The sequence below is a fragment of the Schistocerca nitens genome, chromosome 3 (assembly GCF_023898315.1).
Source record: "Schistocerca nitens isolate TAMUIC-IGC-003100 chromosome 3, iqSchNite1.1, whole genome shotgun sequence".
Taxonomy (NCBI): Eukaryota; Metazoa; Arthropoda; class Insecta; order Orthoptera; family Acrididae; genus Schistocerca; species Schistocerca nitens.
The window spans coordinates 374,109,652-374,130,752 of NC_064616.1; positions in this window are offsets into that span (position 1 = coordinate 374,109,652).

A 21,101-nucleotide genomic window follows, 5' to 3' on the forward strand; every position below is an offset into this window, starting at 1 on the left:
TTCAAATTGTTGCAGCTTTCGAAGCATTTTTGCAATATTTATGAAGAGGCTTGCTCAGGGTTGTGTAGCGTGGAGAGGTGCATCAAGCAGTTTTTCGGACTCAAGTCTGCAACAAAAACAAGAAATAAATAAATTCAGATGATTCATCGGCTAAGTTTTCACTGATTTGAAAAAGTATTGTAACACATTGCTTTTTGCATGCTCATATCTAAGGTTTTTCTGTTATTCAATAATGGAAATCCTCTGCGTAAACGCCAAAAACATAAATTACTTACTTCCATCTCATTTTTTCGAGCTGGTCACAGTCAATATTTTATTTACATCTGATTCCCTAAAAGTAGTTAACCTTAGTGCAGATGGCAGAATTTTACACATACTCTCGTGAGTTGCAGTGCATGCTTTGTATACTTACAACTATCCACTGACTTACATAGTGACATAATGGCAGTCATCTTATATGAATACTTTTGAGACTAAATACATTAATTATTGAACGTCTTAACCGAAAACACACTAAACGCCACTTATTTGCCACTCTGGAAAACATGGGGTTTTTAGATTTTTCGGAATCCTTTTTTACGTTGTAGCTATTGCCTTTGTTGTGACATTGCATGACTTATTTTGACCTAATGGATATCTTTTCGCTACAGTGATTCTAGCTCATTTTGTAGTGCAACTACTTTTTTCCTAGGAACAACCTTGAAAAGAAAAAAAATTTAGCATGTTTTCAAAAATTCATATCAATATAGCTCTGTGGGCACTCAACAATAATTTACTGTCGCTGACAGATCGGTTCTTTTAATTACTTATTAAGAGAGCCTTTCACAATTACAACTCTGAATACTGTCACGGATCTCCTGTAATGTACCTGAGAATACTGAATGCAGCATAAAACTGAGTCCACGGTGCTTGTTTTTTTTTTTTTTCCTCGCTACTTAACATTTTTCATAGAGCAGAAAATGAAAAGTAAGTGCTAGAGTTCCGGCTCTTTTCGTTGGGACCAGATTTATGCAGCTCCTTATTTATAGAGTTACCTGATGTGGAAACACTAATACTTCTTCTGCAGTACAAAAGGATAAGTTGTTGCTGTATTCGTCTTAGTTCCACAAAACTTCATCTACGCACCTTTCTGTCTCTTAGGATGGCGAAGGAAGTACTGAGACAGCTTTCTTCATTCACCTTAATGTGTCAGTTTTGTACAAACTGCCAAAACAGCTGTTGTCCATAATCAGTCGAGTGTGATTTGGAGAGACTATGCAGTAGTGTAATGATGTCATCATGACCTGCTGCCACTACTAAGATTATTGCTACTAGGAATCATGGCAACAGCTTTCCGCAATATGAATTAGACCTATTGCCGAACATTTCATGTTAAGATCTACATGAAGATAAGTTTTATATTGCATTAACCTTTACTTGGGCTTCGAATGAACTGTAACCTCATTAGTATGAAGGAATACAATCCTCTAATTCAGTTGGAAGGACTCAGAGTAACTCGTGAAACTTAATGGAAGAGAAAAGTGTTTGCTTGTTAGAGCTGTTTAAAATTGGTATATTCTTCCGCAATAATATCATTTGGGGCAAACAAGAGAACGAAAAGTTTTTTGACTAAGGATAATCTATGCGTGTATATTTACACGACGTTTTATAGCAAATTGTGAAGTATGAAAGCAGTGGGTTGGTGTTCTGTCGGAAATGAAGGGGGTAAAAATGTTTCCCCGGAACAGAATAAAATATTGTAAGCAAAGAAGACATCACGTTTAGTCGCAGTAAAAGGATAACGAATAAAGGTAAGCTGAGACATCAGATATTTCCGACAGGATAGTATTTCACCTGGACCAGGCTACAGAAACGAATCAGGCGTGACACCGCTAAAGGAGTCATTGCGGCTTGCGTGGGAGGATATAAAAACTGCCGATGACCAGTGCATTACATATCACATTACCTCAGTCTATGCGTATTTAATTGGACTTCAATAACAATAATAAGTCGTGCAGGAAGGCGGGATGCCGTAACCGCAACCTGTTAGAATTTTCCGTAGTTAAGGGTGATGCGTGACTCAAGTTGGATGTGAAAATCAAATGAATTCTGTAAATGTTTTTTGGTAGTTCAACTCCAAGACATTTTAGTGGGTTAGCAAGTGGATGGACTGGCTCGGATGCGTTGTACGAGCAAGATGGTTCAAATCGCTATCAGCACTATGGGACTTAACATTTGAGGTCATCAGTCCCCTAGACTTAGAACTTCTGAAACCTAACTAACCTAAGGACATCACACACATCCATTCCAGAGGCAGGATTCGAACCTGCGACCGTAGCAGCAGCGCGGTCCCGGACTGAAGCGCTTAGAACCGCTCGGCCACAGCGGCCGGCTACGAGCATGATGTCCAAGATAACGTTCAGAAGAGTGGAAACCCATAACTGAAGCAGGTCTAAACTATTTAACACCTCTGCTCTAATCTCTTCTCTAAGGTATGGGAATGTCTAGTTCTGTTTGTGTACAACGGTTCTCCATTACAAAGAGTATGATAAATGGAGAAGTTGTACTTTAAAGGAAACACAAGCTCATTGATATTACACTTATTCCTACTTTTACGTTATTTTCAAGCAGTGACAAGGATTAACGTTACAATAGCTCATTACACAAACTAAATAAGCTGAGCAGAAAGAATTTTCCTGTTGGAACACTAGTATAGATAAAATGGAGGTGTAACGCTAAACAAATACGACATTCAATGGAATAGATTCCCAAGTAATTAAATATAAAAATAAGACTTTTGGTTCCCACGCCCGGGTTCCCGGGTTCGATTCCCGGCGGGGTTAGGGATTTTCTCTGCCTCGTGATGACTGGGTGTTTTGTGCTGTCCTTGGGTTAGTTAGGTTTAAGTAGTTCTAAGTTCTAGGGGACTGATGACCATAGATGTTAAGTCCCATAGTGCTCAGGGCCATTTGAACCATTTTTTTAAGACTTTTGGCTGGTGTGTGCGGGATGGGGAGAAGGGTGGTCGTTATCGGGATTTTGATTAGTTTTGCGATTTATAAATACCATTTTTCTGGGTGAGTTTTGAATATATTCATCAGTTGCGATTGTAATTTCAATAATTTGTCATTTGAAAATATCGAAGTCACTGGCGGTATTACAGGAGAACAAATATTTCCGATAAAAAAAAGGACATAACGTCTGAGATATGTCACCTGTATCGTTCAGTCGGCTCATGGGCTACGAATGTAGGATAGACATGTGAACATCGAAAATTTTAAAGTTAAAATGACAGCAAAGACGTTTATTGACAGCTGACAGTGGCATCTATTCACTTCAGATTGTAAGGAATATAAACACTTTCTTAATCAAACATGCTGACTTAGCGACAGAGCAGAAGGCACAGTGTTGCCTGAAATTCATGCTTTCTGCAGTTGCTACAAATTTCTACCATTTTTAAAATGCGATGTTTCAGTTTGTCATTTATTTGTAGAAAAAATGTAAGTGGTTCACCAGAATAGGAAACAAAATGTGATTGCCCCACCATATGTGCCTAAATAATAAAACTGCATAACAAACGTAATGTTATTGTTTTGAAAAGTGACGAGAATTAGAAATGAATGACCCACTTTGCAGCAGTGTGTGCACTATTATGAAACGTCTTGACGGAATTTGACGACGTACTGGACTTGGACTCGAACCTTGAATCGTGTATTTCGTGACATTTCTCTTACTGGGCGTGTATCCCCTCCCGGATCATTCCACCTCTGCGGCTTTAGCACTGCCTGCAGCTCTCTCATACGGTCCACACCACCATCAGATATTCCCTACTCACTTGCATGACCTAAGAGCTCCCAGAAGAAGGAACATGTTGGAGAAATGACTCGGTCTAGTGGTTGTTTTCGGAACGAATTTTTCATTGTGCAGCGGGGTGAGTCCTATTACGACGTTTTCTAGCAGTTTAAAAACGTTTTCCGGACCTTGATTCGTAGAGGACACTTGTATTTCGCGGAGACTGCTCTCACTATGTGAACGGGACCCGAAACACAGTTAAAACTATGCTGGCTGTCAGTAAATCGTATCTGGATATCGCAGGATTACGCACGAAAAGTAAAAGGAAGATTTAAATACTTCTGTGGTATAGTGTTTCAGCGGCCGAAAGACAAGGAAAAGAGAATAAAGGAAGAACAAATTGTCTTTTACTTTTATTAAAAAATTAACTGATCAGATCGGTAAGATTTTAATGAAACACATCATCAGACCATTTTTAGACCAACGAAAAAATATGTTAAAGGTTCAGATCTGTCAAAGAGAAACACACTCCTCTTTCGCCAGGCTGGATGTATAAAATTCTGTGCACGTGTGGCACGTTCTACATTGGAACTACAAACAGAAGTGTGAATACACGTCTGAGGGATCACAAGTCTTTGCGTATTTGGGAAAGTAGCAAGGACAGCTGCAGCACAACATGCTCCTCAGTCAATAAATCAGAGAATCAGAGAATAAAGTATTCACATACCAAAGAAACATGAAATAAAATGTTTCCGAGTTCCTATCTCAGTGGCGAGCAAAAACTAATAATATGCTTAATGCACTATGTTTCATAAAGATCACTATTTTGCCCCTGTTGGATGCATAAGACACTTTTCTCACCATCTTACCATTGTTTTCACGATACGGAGTTTGTTAACACCATTCTTCGTTTTCAGCTGATGCCTTTAGTTTGAGTGTGTCCAGAGTCAGACACCAAGCATCAAAATCCGCTTATCCAAATCTCTGCGTGCCAGTGCCTTTGGTTGGTGTCGATATCTTTCTCGGAGACTGTATCCGATTCTCCCTTGATTGTGTGTCGTTTTGATTGTTGACCGTGAACCCCAACTTTTATTTCCTTCTCTGAAATTTTTTAGCCAGTCGCAAACATTATCTAGTCTCGGATTCTCTTCCGTGCACTTCCATCAACAAGTCTAGCTTTCCGTCGCTGTCTGTAGAAATTTATAATGAAATCTGATACTGTGCTTTATGTTACTGCACTGTTTTAGAGTAATTCACTACGTTCGACTGACGAATCTGCTTTAGCTAGCTGAGATCGACGCTGTGCAATGCTCCCACATTCTTACCAACCTCTATACACTGGAAGCCAGATTAGGTATGCGACAGAGCGTACCTCGAGACCACTAGTATGTATGCCTTTCCTGGTCGATTCACCAATGGTGCGCCCTGATTGCTCTGACTGCCCACTTTCAGACATTTTGCGAGATTTAAGTGGGAGGAAATAGGATATTGTCTTAGGAGTATACACCCTTCGATTATTAACAGAAAACTCTTTGTGATGCACAAAACCCTTTTGTAGATTCCACCACTGGAGTTTGATCAACATCTCCACGTAATTTCAAACGAGCTAGACGAGCCCGTGGCTGTAATGCGCTTCTTTGAATGTTCATAATTATATGTATCATGGCTACTAGACAAAGGAACAATTCCGGTACCAGAACTCAGTTGAAAGTGGATTTTATATGTTACCTCCTTGATCAATAAATGGCGTACTTCTGCAGAATCTGTTTTTGCTATAACTGGACTAATGTAGTTCTTAATGTTAAGATCATTTACACTTACCGAAATGTAATCCAGCAGTAAAGGAACTTCTCGACAAACCGTACTCTCTGCTCTACATTCATTCACGTAAAGGTTCAACTGAAAATCAGTTTTGCGAAGCGCTGACCATGTGCAGATCTTATATTTAGCTACAATTCAATTATGCTTCGAATGCTTGATCTACAAAATCGTTGCTAGCGAAGAGTCTCACGGCGACTCCATATCATACCACATACAGAGTGTTCCAAAACTGTTGCACCAAACTTCGAGCAGTTGTAGAGGGTATATTTAGGAACAACTCGACGATATGACCCAGTGTTAAGGAACGTCACGCAGCGACGCTACAGCTCGTCGAAGTCATAGGCGCCGGCGTCTGCCACTAGACCACCCTTTCGGCAGCAACATCTACATCTACATGATTACTCTGCGATTCACAGTTAAGTGTCAGGCAGAGTATTCATCGTACCATCTTCAAACTATTTCTCTACCGTTCCGCTCTCGAACGGAGTGCGGGAAAAACGAGCACATCAATCTTTCTGTGTGAGCTCTTATTTCTTTCGTTTTATCTTGATGATCATACCTCCCCATGTAGGTTGGTGCTAATAGAATATTTTCGCAATCGGGGGAGAAATTTGATGACTGAAATTGCACGAGGAGATCTTGCCGCAACGAAAACTGCCTTTTTCTGATGATTGCCGCCCCAATTCACTTATCATGTCCATGGCACGCTCTCACCTATTTCATGATAATACAAAATTAGCTGCCCTTCTTTGAACATTTTCATTGAACTTCGTAAATCCTATCTGATGCCGATTCCACACCTCACATCAATACTCCAGAAGAGGGTGTACAAACATGGGGAAGCAGTCTCTTTGGTAGAGCTGAAAATAAATCGCAGTCTTTGGTTTGATTTAGCCACAACATTATGTATGTGACCATTCCAGTTTAAAGTAGTCTTAATTTTATTCCCTAAGTACTTCCTTAAGCCGGCCGCGGTGGCCGAGCGGTTCTAGGCGCTTCAGTCCGGAACTGCGCGACTGCTACGTTAGGTTTAAGTATTTCTAAGTTCTAGGGGACTGATGACCTCAGCAGTTAAGTCCCATAGTACTCAGAGCCATTTGAACCATTTTGAACTCGCGAATCTTGTTTGACAACTGAGCCGATACTCCACAGGCACGCTATTTGATTGCAAGACGCTTGTGAGGAACGGTATGACTGTGTCTCTAAATCTATCAGAAAACCCAGAGAAATTTTGGGCAGGTGTAAAGTACATCAGCGGGAAGACGCAATCAATACCTTCACTGCACGATAGAATTGGTGATGTCACTCCTCAACTAAAGAAGACAAAGAAGGCCTCCCGTCTAGGCTGCGTACTAGTCAGATTCCTTTCATACAATAGCTCCACACGTAACAAACATATACAACCGTACCGAAACAATAGAAAGTTCCACAAGTCGCACCAATACCCAAGAAAGAAAATGGGAGTAATCCGCTGAATTACAGACCTATATGGCTAACGTCGATTTGCAGTAATAGTTTGGAAATAATACTGCGTTCGAACGTTATGAATTACTTCGAAGTAAATTATTTGTTGACAAATTGTCAGGACGTATTCATAATATATCGTTCGTTTGAGACACAACTAGGTCTTTATTCTCACGAAGTAATGAGCGCTATCAACAGGAGACATCAAATTAATTCCATAGTTTTAGAATTCCACGAAAAAAGTGGTCCAACTAAAACATTCATATTTCTTTACGTACCACACGAATATGTAATAAAAATGGGGGTTCCTATTTTAAAAAACGCAGTTGATATCCGTTTCACCTATGGCAGCGCCATCTAGCGGGCTAAACATAGCGCCATCTGCTTTCCCCCTTCATGCTAGACGAGTTTCGTTCTTTGTAGTTTTTTTCGTTTGATGCTCATTTCGTGAGATACTTGGCCCGGTCACTATCAGTGGACCACCCTGTATATATATTGTGTCAAACTGCATCAGTATTGACGAGTCACGGTACACAATGTGGTGATCCGATGACAGGGTGTGGGTATGGCGAATGCCCGGTAAACGTCATCTGCCAGCGTGTGTAGCGCCAACAGTAACGTTCGGAGGCGGTGGTGTTATGGTGTGGCCTTGTTTTTCAAGGAGGGGGCTTGCACCCCTTGTTGTTTTGCGTGGCACTATCACAGCACGGGCCTACATTGATGTTTTAAGCATCATCTTGCTTCCCACTGTTGAAGAGCGATTCGGGAATGACGATTGCCTCTTTCAACACGATCCAGGACCTGTTCAAAATGCACGGCCTGTGGTGGAGTGGTTGAACGACAATATTATCCCTGTAATGGACTGTCCTGCACAGAGTCCTGACCTGAATCCTATAGAATACCTTTGGGATGTTTTGAAGCACAAACTTCGTGCCAGGCCACACAGACCTACATCGATACCTCTCTTCAGTGCAGCACTTCATGAAGAATGGGCTGCCATTCCCCAAGAAACCTTCCAGCACCTAACTGAAAGTATGCCTGCGAGAGTGGAAGCTGTCATCAACGCTAAGGGTGGCCAGCACCATATTGAATTCCAAAATTACCGATGGAGGACGCCACGAACTTGTAAGTCATTTTCAGCCAGGTGTCCGGATACTTTTTATTGCTAGACAAAATGTGTGGAACAACGGTAAGACATATCAGATGTCAAAGTAACGTCGTACACATACACACAACATTGGCTGGCATGTAAATGATTGAAGTTGCAGTTCTCTGTGACAGATAGATGGCCACCAGAGTCATTGGAGTTCTTCATGTTAAGTGTTGTTATCAGGCCTGGTAGACCACGTAAGGCACGTGAACAGCGTCAGATGTTGAATGACCACTGTTAAGGACATGGATATGTAGTGTACTTACGGGAGACAATATTAACAGCACCTCACAGAGTTTGAAGAGGGTCTCACTGTAGACCTCTATTAGACCACCAGGTCAAATCGTGCAATATCCAGATTTGTGGTTCATTTGAGAGTGACATTGGCTAGATGATGAACTGCATGGGAACGTGAGGGCAGATTGAATCTTCCGTCAAGCTGCGGTCGACCACGCTCACTTGCACAAGGAGGATCACTCTGCTGTGTGCAAAGCACATTCTAACTCATTCACATCTACTCCTTCCAACCGAGAGCAAGTAATGAACGTCTTGCAACATTCTATATAACTCGCACTATTGGTCAGAGGGTAGCAACGTCCAGATATTTATTTACTGTATCATTCGTATGCTGCCGTTAACAACACAATGCAAACGGCTATTTTTCTAGTGGTGTCGCCATTACGAAGCCTGGACTGCTGATGAATGGCATTGCATTGTGCTCAGCGATTAATCACAATTCTGCACTACCCCAGAAGACCATCATTGGCGAGCATAGTGGCAATCTGGAGACTAGCGCCACCTTTAAAATGCTTTGGAATATCACAAAAGAGTTACTCCTGGCGTCACGTTGTGAGGAGCCACCAGGTATGACATCGGGCCACCGCTGGTAGTGTGTGAGGGACCTATGAAAGTCCAACAGCACGTCGCAGATATCAAGGGTTCTCCTATGATACCTCACACGTGACAGTATCGTGGTGTCATTTTTGAAGAGGACAATACTCACCTACACATGGTAAGTTTACTTATGAACTATCTTCCTGATGTTGAGGCACTTCAGTGGCCGGCAGGATCCCCAGATGTGTCCCTGATAGAACATGTATGGGACCATCTCGGACATCAAGTCCCTCCCAGTCCCAGTATCAAAGATATCAAAGGCCAGTTACAAAAGATACTACCAGGTTGCCTCAGGAGTGGATATAACGGCTTCACGACACCTTTTCCATCCGAATCCATGCATGCATCCAGACCACAGTAGATATAACGTCATACTGGTAAGTGGTCTCATACTGTTAAGTCCATTATAGATCTGAGTCGGTGCTGTATTGATTGAAATAATGTCACATTCTCTCTCAACCTGTAAAGTTTCATTTCCTTTACTGCTTCCTTCGAGGTGCTTTATTTCTCTTGTCATGTAATATATACTATCACATGTAACAGTTTCTCCTAGTTGAGAACGAGGTGGTGACGCCGACTTGTGGGGAGTTCTCAACCGTGTCATACAGCTGATCCTTGAATCAAAACCCTTATTTTCACGAGGCAACGCCGAGAAACTGTTTCAAATGTTTATGGAGACAAACTTTGCGTCAACCTGTGCACCACTATTTACAGCCACATGATTCTGATTGACAAACAGACGCAACTGGGTTTCAGAATACCAGTTCTTTCGTACACCGTATTGTTTGCTATGTGAAAGGTTTTAAGTCTCCAAAAAGGACATAAATGTAGCAAAACATTTCTCGATGGGACTTTGCACACACCTATTTTCAAGGCACACTCCAATTTAGACGCCAGTTTAGTGACAATTTTTTTGAATGCACCAGGTGTTACGCTTTAACACACGTTCCAATTTAGATATCAGTTTTGTGATAGTTAAATTGGATGCATCAGGTCTTATGCTCAACAGTAATATACACGTTCCACTCATAATAATGTGACCACTGCTTATGCTCGACGTTACCGCGCAATAAACACTCACTGACGGCAGGAGGCAGCACTAGCAACGGAGGGTATTTATAAAGTGTGTGTGTGTGGGGGGGGGGGGGGGGGAGGAGGTTCACGGGTAATATTACAGTCGTTCTCGTAACGCGGAAACGGAATGATTTATGTGACGTCCAAAACGCCATGATCATCGGTTTTCGGGCGATGGGGGGAAGCATTTCCAAAACGGCAAAGTTAGTATACCCTTCAGTTGCCACCATTGTTAAAATATACTGTGGATGACAAAACTGGCAGCAAGGCAACTATTGTGCAAAAGGGATCACAGATTACAAAGGTGAACGACGGCATGAGGGAATTTGCACTGGCGAATAGACGTGCAACTAGTGATCAGCTGACCACCCAGATGAAGCAAGGGGCTACCAACATTGTCTCCTCAACGACCGTTCAGAGAACGTTGCTGAGTATGGACCTTAGTAGCAGGCATCTAGTTCAGGCACCTATGCTGAATACTGGTCATCGCGACCGCTAAGGTCGCAGGTTCGAATCCTGCCTCGGGCATGGATGTGTGTGTCGTCCTTAGGTTGGTTAGGTTTAAGTAGTTCTAAGTTCTAGGGGACTAATGACCTCAGATGTTAAGTCCCATAGTGCTCATAGCCATTTGAACCATTTTTGAATACTGGTCATCGGCGACGAAGGCTGGAATTTGCTCGTCAGTTCCGCAACTGAACTTGCACTGAGTTGCAACAGGTGGCCTTTTCAGATGAATCACGTTTTATGCTCCATGAGACAGATGGCCTTTGGCATTTACTGCCCTCCGACAGTCGTCGTAAGGGTCGATCCAGGAATTCCCTGAGTGATCTCGTCACTCTGGAATCCACGAAGGATCAACATAGTTATGCATCTATCGTTGGGACCATGTCCACCCAGAAATGCAGTTTGTTTTCCCTGGGCAAGATGGCATCTTCCAGCAGGAGAATGCAACGTGTCACGCTTCTGGTAGTGAACGTGAGTGGTTCGAGGAACACCAGGATTAGTTTACCGTACTTTCCCGGCCACCAAACTTCCCGGATTTAAACACATCTCTCGGTCCACCTTGATGGGGCTGTTCGTGCCTGGGATCCTCAACCGAGAAACTTAGCGCAGCTGATCACGGCACTGGATTCGGTATGGCTTCACATCCCTGTCGTTACTTTCCAGAACCTCATTGACTCTCGTCCTGCACGTCTCGCAACGTTTCGCACGGCAAAAGGTGATTTTTCAAGCTTTTGACAGGTGGTGACATTAACGTGACTGAATAGTGTATAAGTAACAGAGTAAAGGATGAAATCATTCGTATCCTTCATGTCGTGATTGAGACAGTACTTTAGACTTAAATCGTCCTGATTCAGATGTTTTATTACAATTTTAAGCGTATTTTTTACATGGTGCCAATGAAGTTGTGTACGATTTTTAAAGCATGTGTTTTGTAGCTGCTGCGTGAGAAACGGGCTCAGATTAGTACTGAGGTAGACAGGCATGACGATAGCCAGTCTCATGCGAGCGACGTATTGGGGTGGATGAGGCTTTTACCTCTCAGCGGCAGAGGTAAGGGCGAGCGATTGGTTCAAATTGCTCTGAGCACTATGGGACTCAACTGCTGTGGTTATCAGTCCCCTAGAACTTAGAACTACTTAAACCTAACTAACTTAAGGACATCACACACATCCATGCCCGAGGCAGGATTCGAACCTGCGACCGTAGCAGTCGCACGGTTCCGGACTGCGCGCCTAGAACCGCGAGACCACCGCGGCCGGCAAGGGCGAGCGGTGTGTATCGACTTCTGCTGTCATGTCGCTGTCAGCACGGGTCACTCAAGAGCCCGCACTGCAAAACCCAGCTCCTGCCGTCATTCACATACATTAGTGTCACTCACACACACTGCGATACTCCAATATCGTTTCTGGTCAGTGACTGGCAACTTGTAAGTAATCGCAATGCACTTCTGACCTTCCGTCGGAATCCGCATTCGATGACGGATGGAAAAGAGCTGTTGAGTGGTTTACATTGCTGGACCCATCTCCCAAGGATTCTGGGTGCAATTCAGGAAGCCTTAGAGACCCCACAAGTGAAAAAGCGTCTTAGTCGCGTATAATCTACAGCAGTGTGAGGAAGTTTGCAGACGACGTTGTTGTCTACAGAAAGACGACTGACCTTGTTATTAAATATACAGAGACATGTGTATAATTAGCGCATGACGCATAGACTCGCAGCTGACGATATACTCGTACACATATTTAAATGTGTGAATAAATAGGTGAAAAGATCGGACATCATTTGACGGCAATATCGGCGATCAGCCTTGGTATCAGTCGTAGAAGTTATTTCTCGAGAATATATATCGGGAGTGATCTAGGGTGGAATTGCCACATAAGGCGGATGCCAGACCCAAATTTCTTGGAAGGATCCTAAGAAAGTAATCAACGTATGGAAGTGGTCGCTTACAAACTACTTTTTTGATAGATTTCCTGATGCCTTCAGCTGCCATCCTCTTTATTTCATGTACGATTGTACAATTTCGGCCTTAGGCCATTTTCAAGTATCTAAAACGGAAGTATTATACATTGGACACATTATTTGTTCCTAAATCAGAATCACAAATGTCAGTAATGTATCCAATGGATAATATTTCCGTTTTACATATTTTAAAACAGGCTAAGGTCGAAATTGTACAATCCTACATGAACTAAAGAGAGTGGTAGCTGAATGCGCCAAGAAATCTTTCAAAAAAGTTCATCGCAACTGCGGACCCTATCGCACTGAAAATTGTAAACAGATAACTTTGTTCGACTAGTCAGCGACAATCGTTCATCGACCTGTGAGCCTTACCAGGTTCTCGATTCGTCAGACGTTTGTTTATTTAGCGTGGGCGTGTTACAGAAACGTTCACGAAACTGCAGAGGGAAACGTTACAAGAGAGATGTAGCGCATCTTGGAGACCCTCACTCACAAATTTACAAGTTGCCACGTTTCATACGGAATCTAGTAATAAATTACGTTTATCAACAAGTATCCCGCTTAATGAGCACATCACTGAGAAGGCAACATGATGGTGGTAAACTAAGTACTGTCCGCCACAAATTATAATGTTAATCGCTAAGTGGTGATGCAGAGACAGATGTAGTCTAATTCTGCTGCCGTTCTTCAGCCATGGCAAGAGCCAATTTTGCCCCATACACAGATATTTATATGACGAAACAGTGACTATGAACTTCTTGCTATTTTGATGGTGAGGTTTTGCGTGGATCTGTTGTAATCTACTGTATAAGCAATTAACGAAGCGTATTATTGCGGTGCGATAATATAGAAACTTCAAGTCAGGGACCCGAACAGAGATAGGGTTGAGAGAACTACCACGATAAAAGTACACTGACGGAAAATGAATCGCAACACCTAGGAATAATCAGTGTAGAGCAGGGCTTCACAACATACGTGCTCGCGGAGCAAGCTGTGAGCAGCAAGGCGCGAGCACGGAGCAGCGCGAGCACGCTACCCCCACTACCGGACCAGAGCGGAGAGTGGGGAAAGTCACGTGGGGCACACAACAGCTGCCGCCAGTCAATGTAAATCCGCGGCCACCTGCAGGGATATCACTCACGAATTATTACTGCGACAAGTGAAACAAATAAAGGAGAACGTACACATACCACATAATTTTATTAGCTTAGTGTATGCCTCTACATTCGCATTAATTTGTGAACTGTTACACAATAAAAGGTGTCACTGAAGTGTGGGATTCTCGGTTATCTTGTACTTTTTGCCCTTTACAATTGCATCTATGTTCGGATTAATTGTTCTTGTGCATTTTAGGCGCAGCGTGCAGTTTAAATTTCGATCAGACAATGCGTTTCTCAGGCGAGTCTTGTTACATTTCATTGCAGAGAACAGTTGTTCACAAACGCACGTGGAACCGAACATTGATATTATTGTAGCCGCCAGTTTGTGCAAACGAGGAAATCTATCCTGAGGGAAGTGTCTGTAGACTTCCAAAATGTTTTTCTTGTTCTGAAATTTGTCTCTAAATTCTGTCACACTGCAGGTCAAAAATTTCTTGCTGCAGCTCAGGACGAATCTCTTAAATATTCGCTGAATATGGAGAGAACAGATCAAAATCACTGTCTAGTGCTGTCAGATCTTGAAAGCGCCGATCAACTAAACTATGTGAATAACGTTCAGTCTTTGTGAACATCTTGCATTGATGATAATTTAGGAAAATGAGCTAGGTTTCCTGTTTCCAGCTGACTCACCCAAAGTGTCAATTTCATTTTAAAAGCTCGTATTCGATCTATGAAATGAGTAATTAGCAGATCTTTACCTTGTAGTAAAATGTTCAAAGCATTCAGATGGCTAGTTAAATCTGCTAAGAACGCGAGATCACATTCAAACGTGCGCGCGCATTTCCCCTCCCTCCCCTCTCTCCCTCCCTACTCCGCGACCTTGCACCTGCTCGCGAGCATGTGCCTGAGCAGACGCGAGTACTCGCGCTCAAAACCGGCCAGTTGTTAAGCCCTGGTGTAGAGTAATGAAATATCGGGAACATATTTGTCTAGGTAACATATTTAAGCGATTAACATTGCAGGATTACAGGTTGATGTAAGTGCGAAATAAGTCATTGCAAATGCGAAATGCTTGTACATAACAACCGGTGTAACAGCCAGAATGTTGAATGCAAGCATGCAACCGTGCATGTATTGTGTTGTACAGGTGCCGTGCTTCAGTTTGTGGGATACAGTTCCATGTCTGTTGCACTTGGCCGGTCAATACAGGAACAGCTAACGCTGTTCATGGATGACGCTGGAGCTGTCGTCCGATGATGTCCTATATGTGCGTGAATGGAGACTCATCTGGTGATCGAGCAGGCCAAGGCAACATGTAGACACTTTGTAGAGCATGTTAGGTACATCAGCGGAATGAGAGCAAGAGTTTCCTGTTCGAAACCACCTCCTGGAATGCTGCTCATGAATGGCAGCACAACAGATCTAATTACCAGATGGACGTACAAATTTGCAATCAGAGCACGTGTGGTAATCACGATCACTCCCCAGACCATAAGTCTAGGTGTAGGTCCAGTGTATCTAGCACGCAAAGAGATTGGTAGCAGGCCCTCAACTGGCCTCCTTCTAACCAACACACGGCCGTTACTGGCACCAAGGTAGAACCAACATTCATCAGGAAACACAACAGACCTCCATACTGCCCTCCAGTGAGCTGTGACTTTACACCAGTGAATTCGCAATTGGGGTTAGTTTCGGATCAGTGGAACGCACGCTACAGAGCGTTTGGATCGGAGCTGTCCTTGAAGTAACGGATGTGTAACAGTTTGTTGTGTCACTGTGGTGCCAACTGCTGCTCAAATTGCTGCTGCAGACGCAGCACGATGTGTCAGTCATACGCGGAACACGATGATCTTTCCCCTCGGTAGCGCGACGTGGCTGTCCGGACCCCCGGTCTCCCTGCGACCGTACATTCTCGTGAACACCACTGCCAGCAGTTATGTACAATATGCTACATTCCTGCCACGTCTTTCTGCAATATCACGGAAGAAACATCTAGATTCTCGTAGCCCTGTTATATGACATTCAAACTCAGTGAGGTGTTGATAATAATGTATTTGTCGCCTTAAAGGCATTCTTGACTAATATCAAATCACTACGCTCTATCTCAAAGGTAACTAACGCCCACGACCGTTAGAGCGTGTGCTTAAACTAAACATGACTTACATCCTCATTGTGTTGCGCCTGGCGCCACTCTTATACGACTGGTGTGACATTTGAATAGAGGTCATCTGTCATATAGAGAAGCACGTCTATCAACTCTAGTTTATGTAGCACAACACCTTCTTGGTGATGCGATTTTTTTTCCGTCATTGTACGTAGGACATGTATGGGAGGAAAGTCTAAAAGGTTTAATGTGGTTGTCGCAAGGAGAGTGGGATTTTGGCTACACAGGCGTAAGGCTGGTTGGAACCTTCATCTGTGGACGGAAAGTCAGGGAGAATTTCGCTGGATATTACCTATAGATGTATGGGATCATTTCATGTTCTGCGTCGGAAGGCATTTAAAGTCTCTGCCGGTAAGAATTTTCAGTGTATATAGACGGTGAAAAGTGGTATGTGTCTGTATAGAGACGGCAACAGGTCTGAACTTTCAGTAATGTCAGTGTGGAAATTTCTGGGAGATGCATTCATTGTGTGAGCCTGTACTTCCGACCGTCCAAAGTTTTACTATTGCTTCCAAATTCAAGAACTTGGCCTTGCCTTTTTTTGCTGAGAATCCTCCCCATTGATTGCCTAAATTTGATTCTGAACCACCAAGATGCCTTTCACGTGTCCTGTATCTCGCAAATTAAATCCTAAAACGCCATCGTATCTCTCGCTCTTAAGACCATTGGTATTTATCCGTCCTACACACCTCACCATCCTCTAATCACCAGACACTCCAGGACAGTTTTAGCCTCTCCCTCTACCAGAAAATGAAATTATCTTGTAACATGTAACCTGCCCCATCTGGTTACACAGTAATGAATGCAACTATCCTCAGCCGTCATGCGAAACTGAAATTCATATTACTAAAGGCAGCTAAGTTCTTAAATTAAACTGCAATTATAAATCTCTTGAGTGGAAATTCCAAGATCGCTTAATATATTTTCATTATCATAACATCAGTATTAGAAGTGTTGTGGAAAGCTGAACTTTCTCCTCATTGACACTTTTATCTTGGTGAACTTGCTCACAATATCTTGGCAACGAAGGATAACTGACTACGTAATCATTTTTAGCTATACGTATTGATAAACCACACTTTTTGTACCTTCCACACTCATGCAGGTATGATTTTTGGAGAAAACTCGGCTCGGTGTTTCTTTATTCTGATTTCCCACCATCTTAACCTGTACTTTATTTTTCATAGGTTTCAATTGTCTTCGTTTCGAATTCATTACTGTTGACATCCGAGATATACCATTTACGAGTACCGATTTATTCATAGAGGGCGGCTCTGGAGCGGCTTGTACAATGATTGACATTGTTTTCGTGATGCAAGAGAATGTATCACTTCACTCTGGCCTTGTGTTTCACTCTGACAACATACTGCGCCAGCATGACTCTGGAGGTTACCTGCATTTTATAATTTCGAAATAGCTAATGCATTACGGTGATGTAGAAACAAATGGTCATAATTCGATATATGTCCTGCAATTAATTTCCTTCTGATTAGGAATAGCTTATACGACGAATTTTTAGTGGATATAGGTCAGTTGTTCTTGGTTTATAGTTAATGTTGCTGATTATAAGAATTTTCATTGCACATAGGTGCCTGAAGATGATGGTCTGTTGTTAAACCGAAACTGGTAGATTTAATCAAAACGGGACAACAGATACGGCTACAAACTGAGGTTTTTTAAAAATATTTAAAATGTGTAAATCATCGCCATCTCTTAGTAACGTATCGTTTGTCAGAATGGTACATTAACATAATAGGATTTTTGTAAGAGTTACATAATGATCAAAGCGGGACACACACTTCATAATCATACACATGATCACAAGAATGCTCAACATTTTCTAACAAGAGATACTGCAAGGAAGTCTCTGTGCATTTCTCCCAGAATTATAGGAATACTTTTCCAATAACGATAAACAAACTCGTACCAGAAAACAACCATACAAACAACAATGACAATGAACTTAAGCTCCTCGGATAAATCAATACTCTCTATGAAAAACTCTCAACAGAGAAGAAACACCACATACAGAAAGCAAGAATCCAAGGAAAGAAAGTCTTGAATGCAAATAAATCACTGTGCAACAAAACTCTGTTTACAACACTCAGTGAATTATACAAAGACACTTTCCCAGGTAGAACACAGTACTCAAACACCCTAAAATATTCAGAAACATCTGCTTCTGAATCCCCTCCCCACATTTCTTACAGATCTCTCTCTCTCTTTCTTTCTTTCTCTCTCTCTCTCACACACATCACACACACACACACACACACACACACACACACACACACACCACATATGGTAAGGTCTCTCCTAGCAGACACAGCACAGTAGTCCTGACGAAACATTCAAATCTAGCGCCGCACTGAAGGAAAATGATGATCAAGTGAGCAGAGACAATAACCAATAACATATAGCATCTCAGAGAGCATGGAGACGTCATAGTTGGCTCATATCTCGTATTGTGGAAAATAACAGTGAACCGAAGAGGTAAGAGTGAAATATATCCTAAAAGCGTATGAAAATAGTTTATACAACAGCAATAGCAAGAGATATCATCTAGAGATGCACGAGAAGACGGAAAATGTAAGTACACTGACATACACAAACATTACCCGCGAAAACGTTTTTCAGACATAAACGTATTTCATCAGGACTTCTTTGCAGATTACATGCTATAAAAACAACAAAAAAAGGGCACAAAAGAGCAAACGTACAAAAATCGATTTTCAGTACCTAAATAATATTCAGGTGAGTAATCGAAATAAACGAAACAAAACGCACAAGTTAGAGTTTTTAGGCCTAAAATAGATAGACTACGATGAACTTTGTATTAAAGTTTACAGAAATAAATTTCACCAACAGAACATGACACGTAGATACAAAACGTGTCAGGGTAAACAAAAAAGAAATAAATTGTATTTTGCATAAGGCGGTGTTTAAGTAACCCAAATTTAAATCGCAAACACAGAAAACACTCAAAAGGAGCACGATCAAGATGATTCATGTATACTAATTGTCACTCTCGTAATATGTACGATTACAAAATTAGAGATTTTCAGGCTTATAAAAAGCAATCCAGACACACTTCCTTGCCGCGCAACAACGCGAGTAGAACGTGAAAGTACAAGTACTGTTGTAGTAAACTGTGATCCCTAAGCCAAACAACATACGGTCTCAGATTTAGCTGCAGATGTGGAAGGTGGTCTTAATAGTATGACTATGCAGTCCATGTGATAGAGGATTTATATTTTAGAAGCTGCTGAGAAATTTAAGATTGTATTGAGATACGTTTGTTATGTCATTCTACTTTCACTTACGCACATTTATCACGCCCATACGAACACTTGTTATTTTTCACGAGGAAAAAAACACAAACTATTTGCCCGTCAAAGTAGTTGCAAAAATTCAGTTGCAGTTTAATACATGACGCCAGCCAAGTGTGTACAACCTGAAGAAATTATGATGAACCTTGAGTGATCACGGTTCGCTTTTAAAAGGCAGCATGACGACTAGTTTTACGGTGTGAAATTAAACAGTATAGTGACGTCATCATTTCCGCTTATTCAGGGCGTTGCCATTGGACTATAGCAGCGCTCTCTGCGTTTTATGCTTAATGTGCCAGAGTAATTTGTTCCACGGTTGACGCCATTTACCATCGCTTGCATTAAAGCCAGTGGTTGGGTGACATTTTAGAGTGTATTCCGGCTCTGAGTTATGGCTCTGAATAGACTCGAAATGGCAGGCAGGTTGGCAGTTGGGCGCCAGTAATCGTGCGCAGGCAGGAAATACGGTTGCAGCGTGATGGGGCGTTTATTTGTGGCCCGCGGAGCTTTCAGGGGCACGTCGCAGCTCTAACGCACTAAGCAGCTTAGTTTACAGCCGCGCAGACCGGTTAATTTAGTCCAAGTTCGACGGATAAGGTACGGTAGGTTAATGACCACTGGCTGGGGAATTTAGCTTGCTGCAGATACCCAGCATATCAATTTCAGGCACTATTTTGATAATGGTCAATGAAGTTTCGTGCCTACAGTCGTTTGTGGTTGACTCCCCGCATTACTATTTCGGCTGCCTACATAGACCGTGCTCGAGTAATGTGCCGAACACAAATGCTGTAATGCATTTTACAGCAACTGTTACTCAATCCATCCTCGTTACCGGTCTTTCTGTGAACTATTCTAAAGTTCTAACATTGAGTGGCCTCCGAAAGTGATGGCACCGCATGTTACACATTTGTCAACGGAAAGCCAAAATTGTGGCAATAAGGCCGCCAGACACATGACTGCTGAGTTAGGAGAAAAAGATAGCAAAACCCTGTAGTAGAGGAGGCGCAAGAAGTACTATCCCTTCATGATGTGCATGAGAATTAGAAATCACAAAAAGAAATCCGTCAAAAACGGGAAGATGTTCTGAGACATAATTTCTCCCGAGGAGCCTAACTTCAAATTACGAAAAGATCAATGAGCGATGCCTTATATCTCCATTGATACTTAGTGAGGGAGCTGAATCGAGAAGTTACCTCTAGACTTAATAATTGCAGGCGTGGGATACCATCTTGGAGCTAAGGTCAGTCATCATATACTTCCCAGGAGAATTAGAAGCACTATTGAAGAGTCAGGGGTCCGTTACCCTGTGCACTGGATTGTGAATCCTTTGACTTTGGAGCTGGTACATGTACACGCCACAGACGGCTAAGAAATCCACCACTTCTTTTCGTCAATGACTCCCCAAGTCTCGCACCTGCATATGTGCTCCCATATTGAAATTTAACAGTCCCATTATTAGACACTGGAAAGAAATAGCCTCCAATTGTGTTCTCCTTTGCCACTTCATCCTGAAAAGGTCACTGTGTGGTGCGGGTTTACGACAACATTTATCATAGGGCCATATTTTTTCGAAGAGACAGGTGCTTCCGATCCTGTGAACTGTACCGTCACTGGTAAGCACTATGAGTGTATTTTGCGCAACCACGTCATTCCAGCTCGCCAACAGCGTGGATGTATGGATGGGATCATTTTTATGCAAGATGGCGCACCTCCGCACATTGCAAACCCAGTTAAGCAGCTGCTAAAGCGCCATTTCGGAAATGCTAGAATTATCTGTCGCCGGCCGGGGTGGCCGAGCGCTTCTAGGCGCTGCAGTCTGGAACCGCGCGACCGCTACAGTCGCAGTTTCGAATTCCACCTCGGGCATGGAT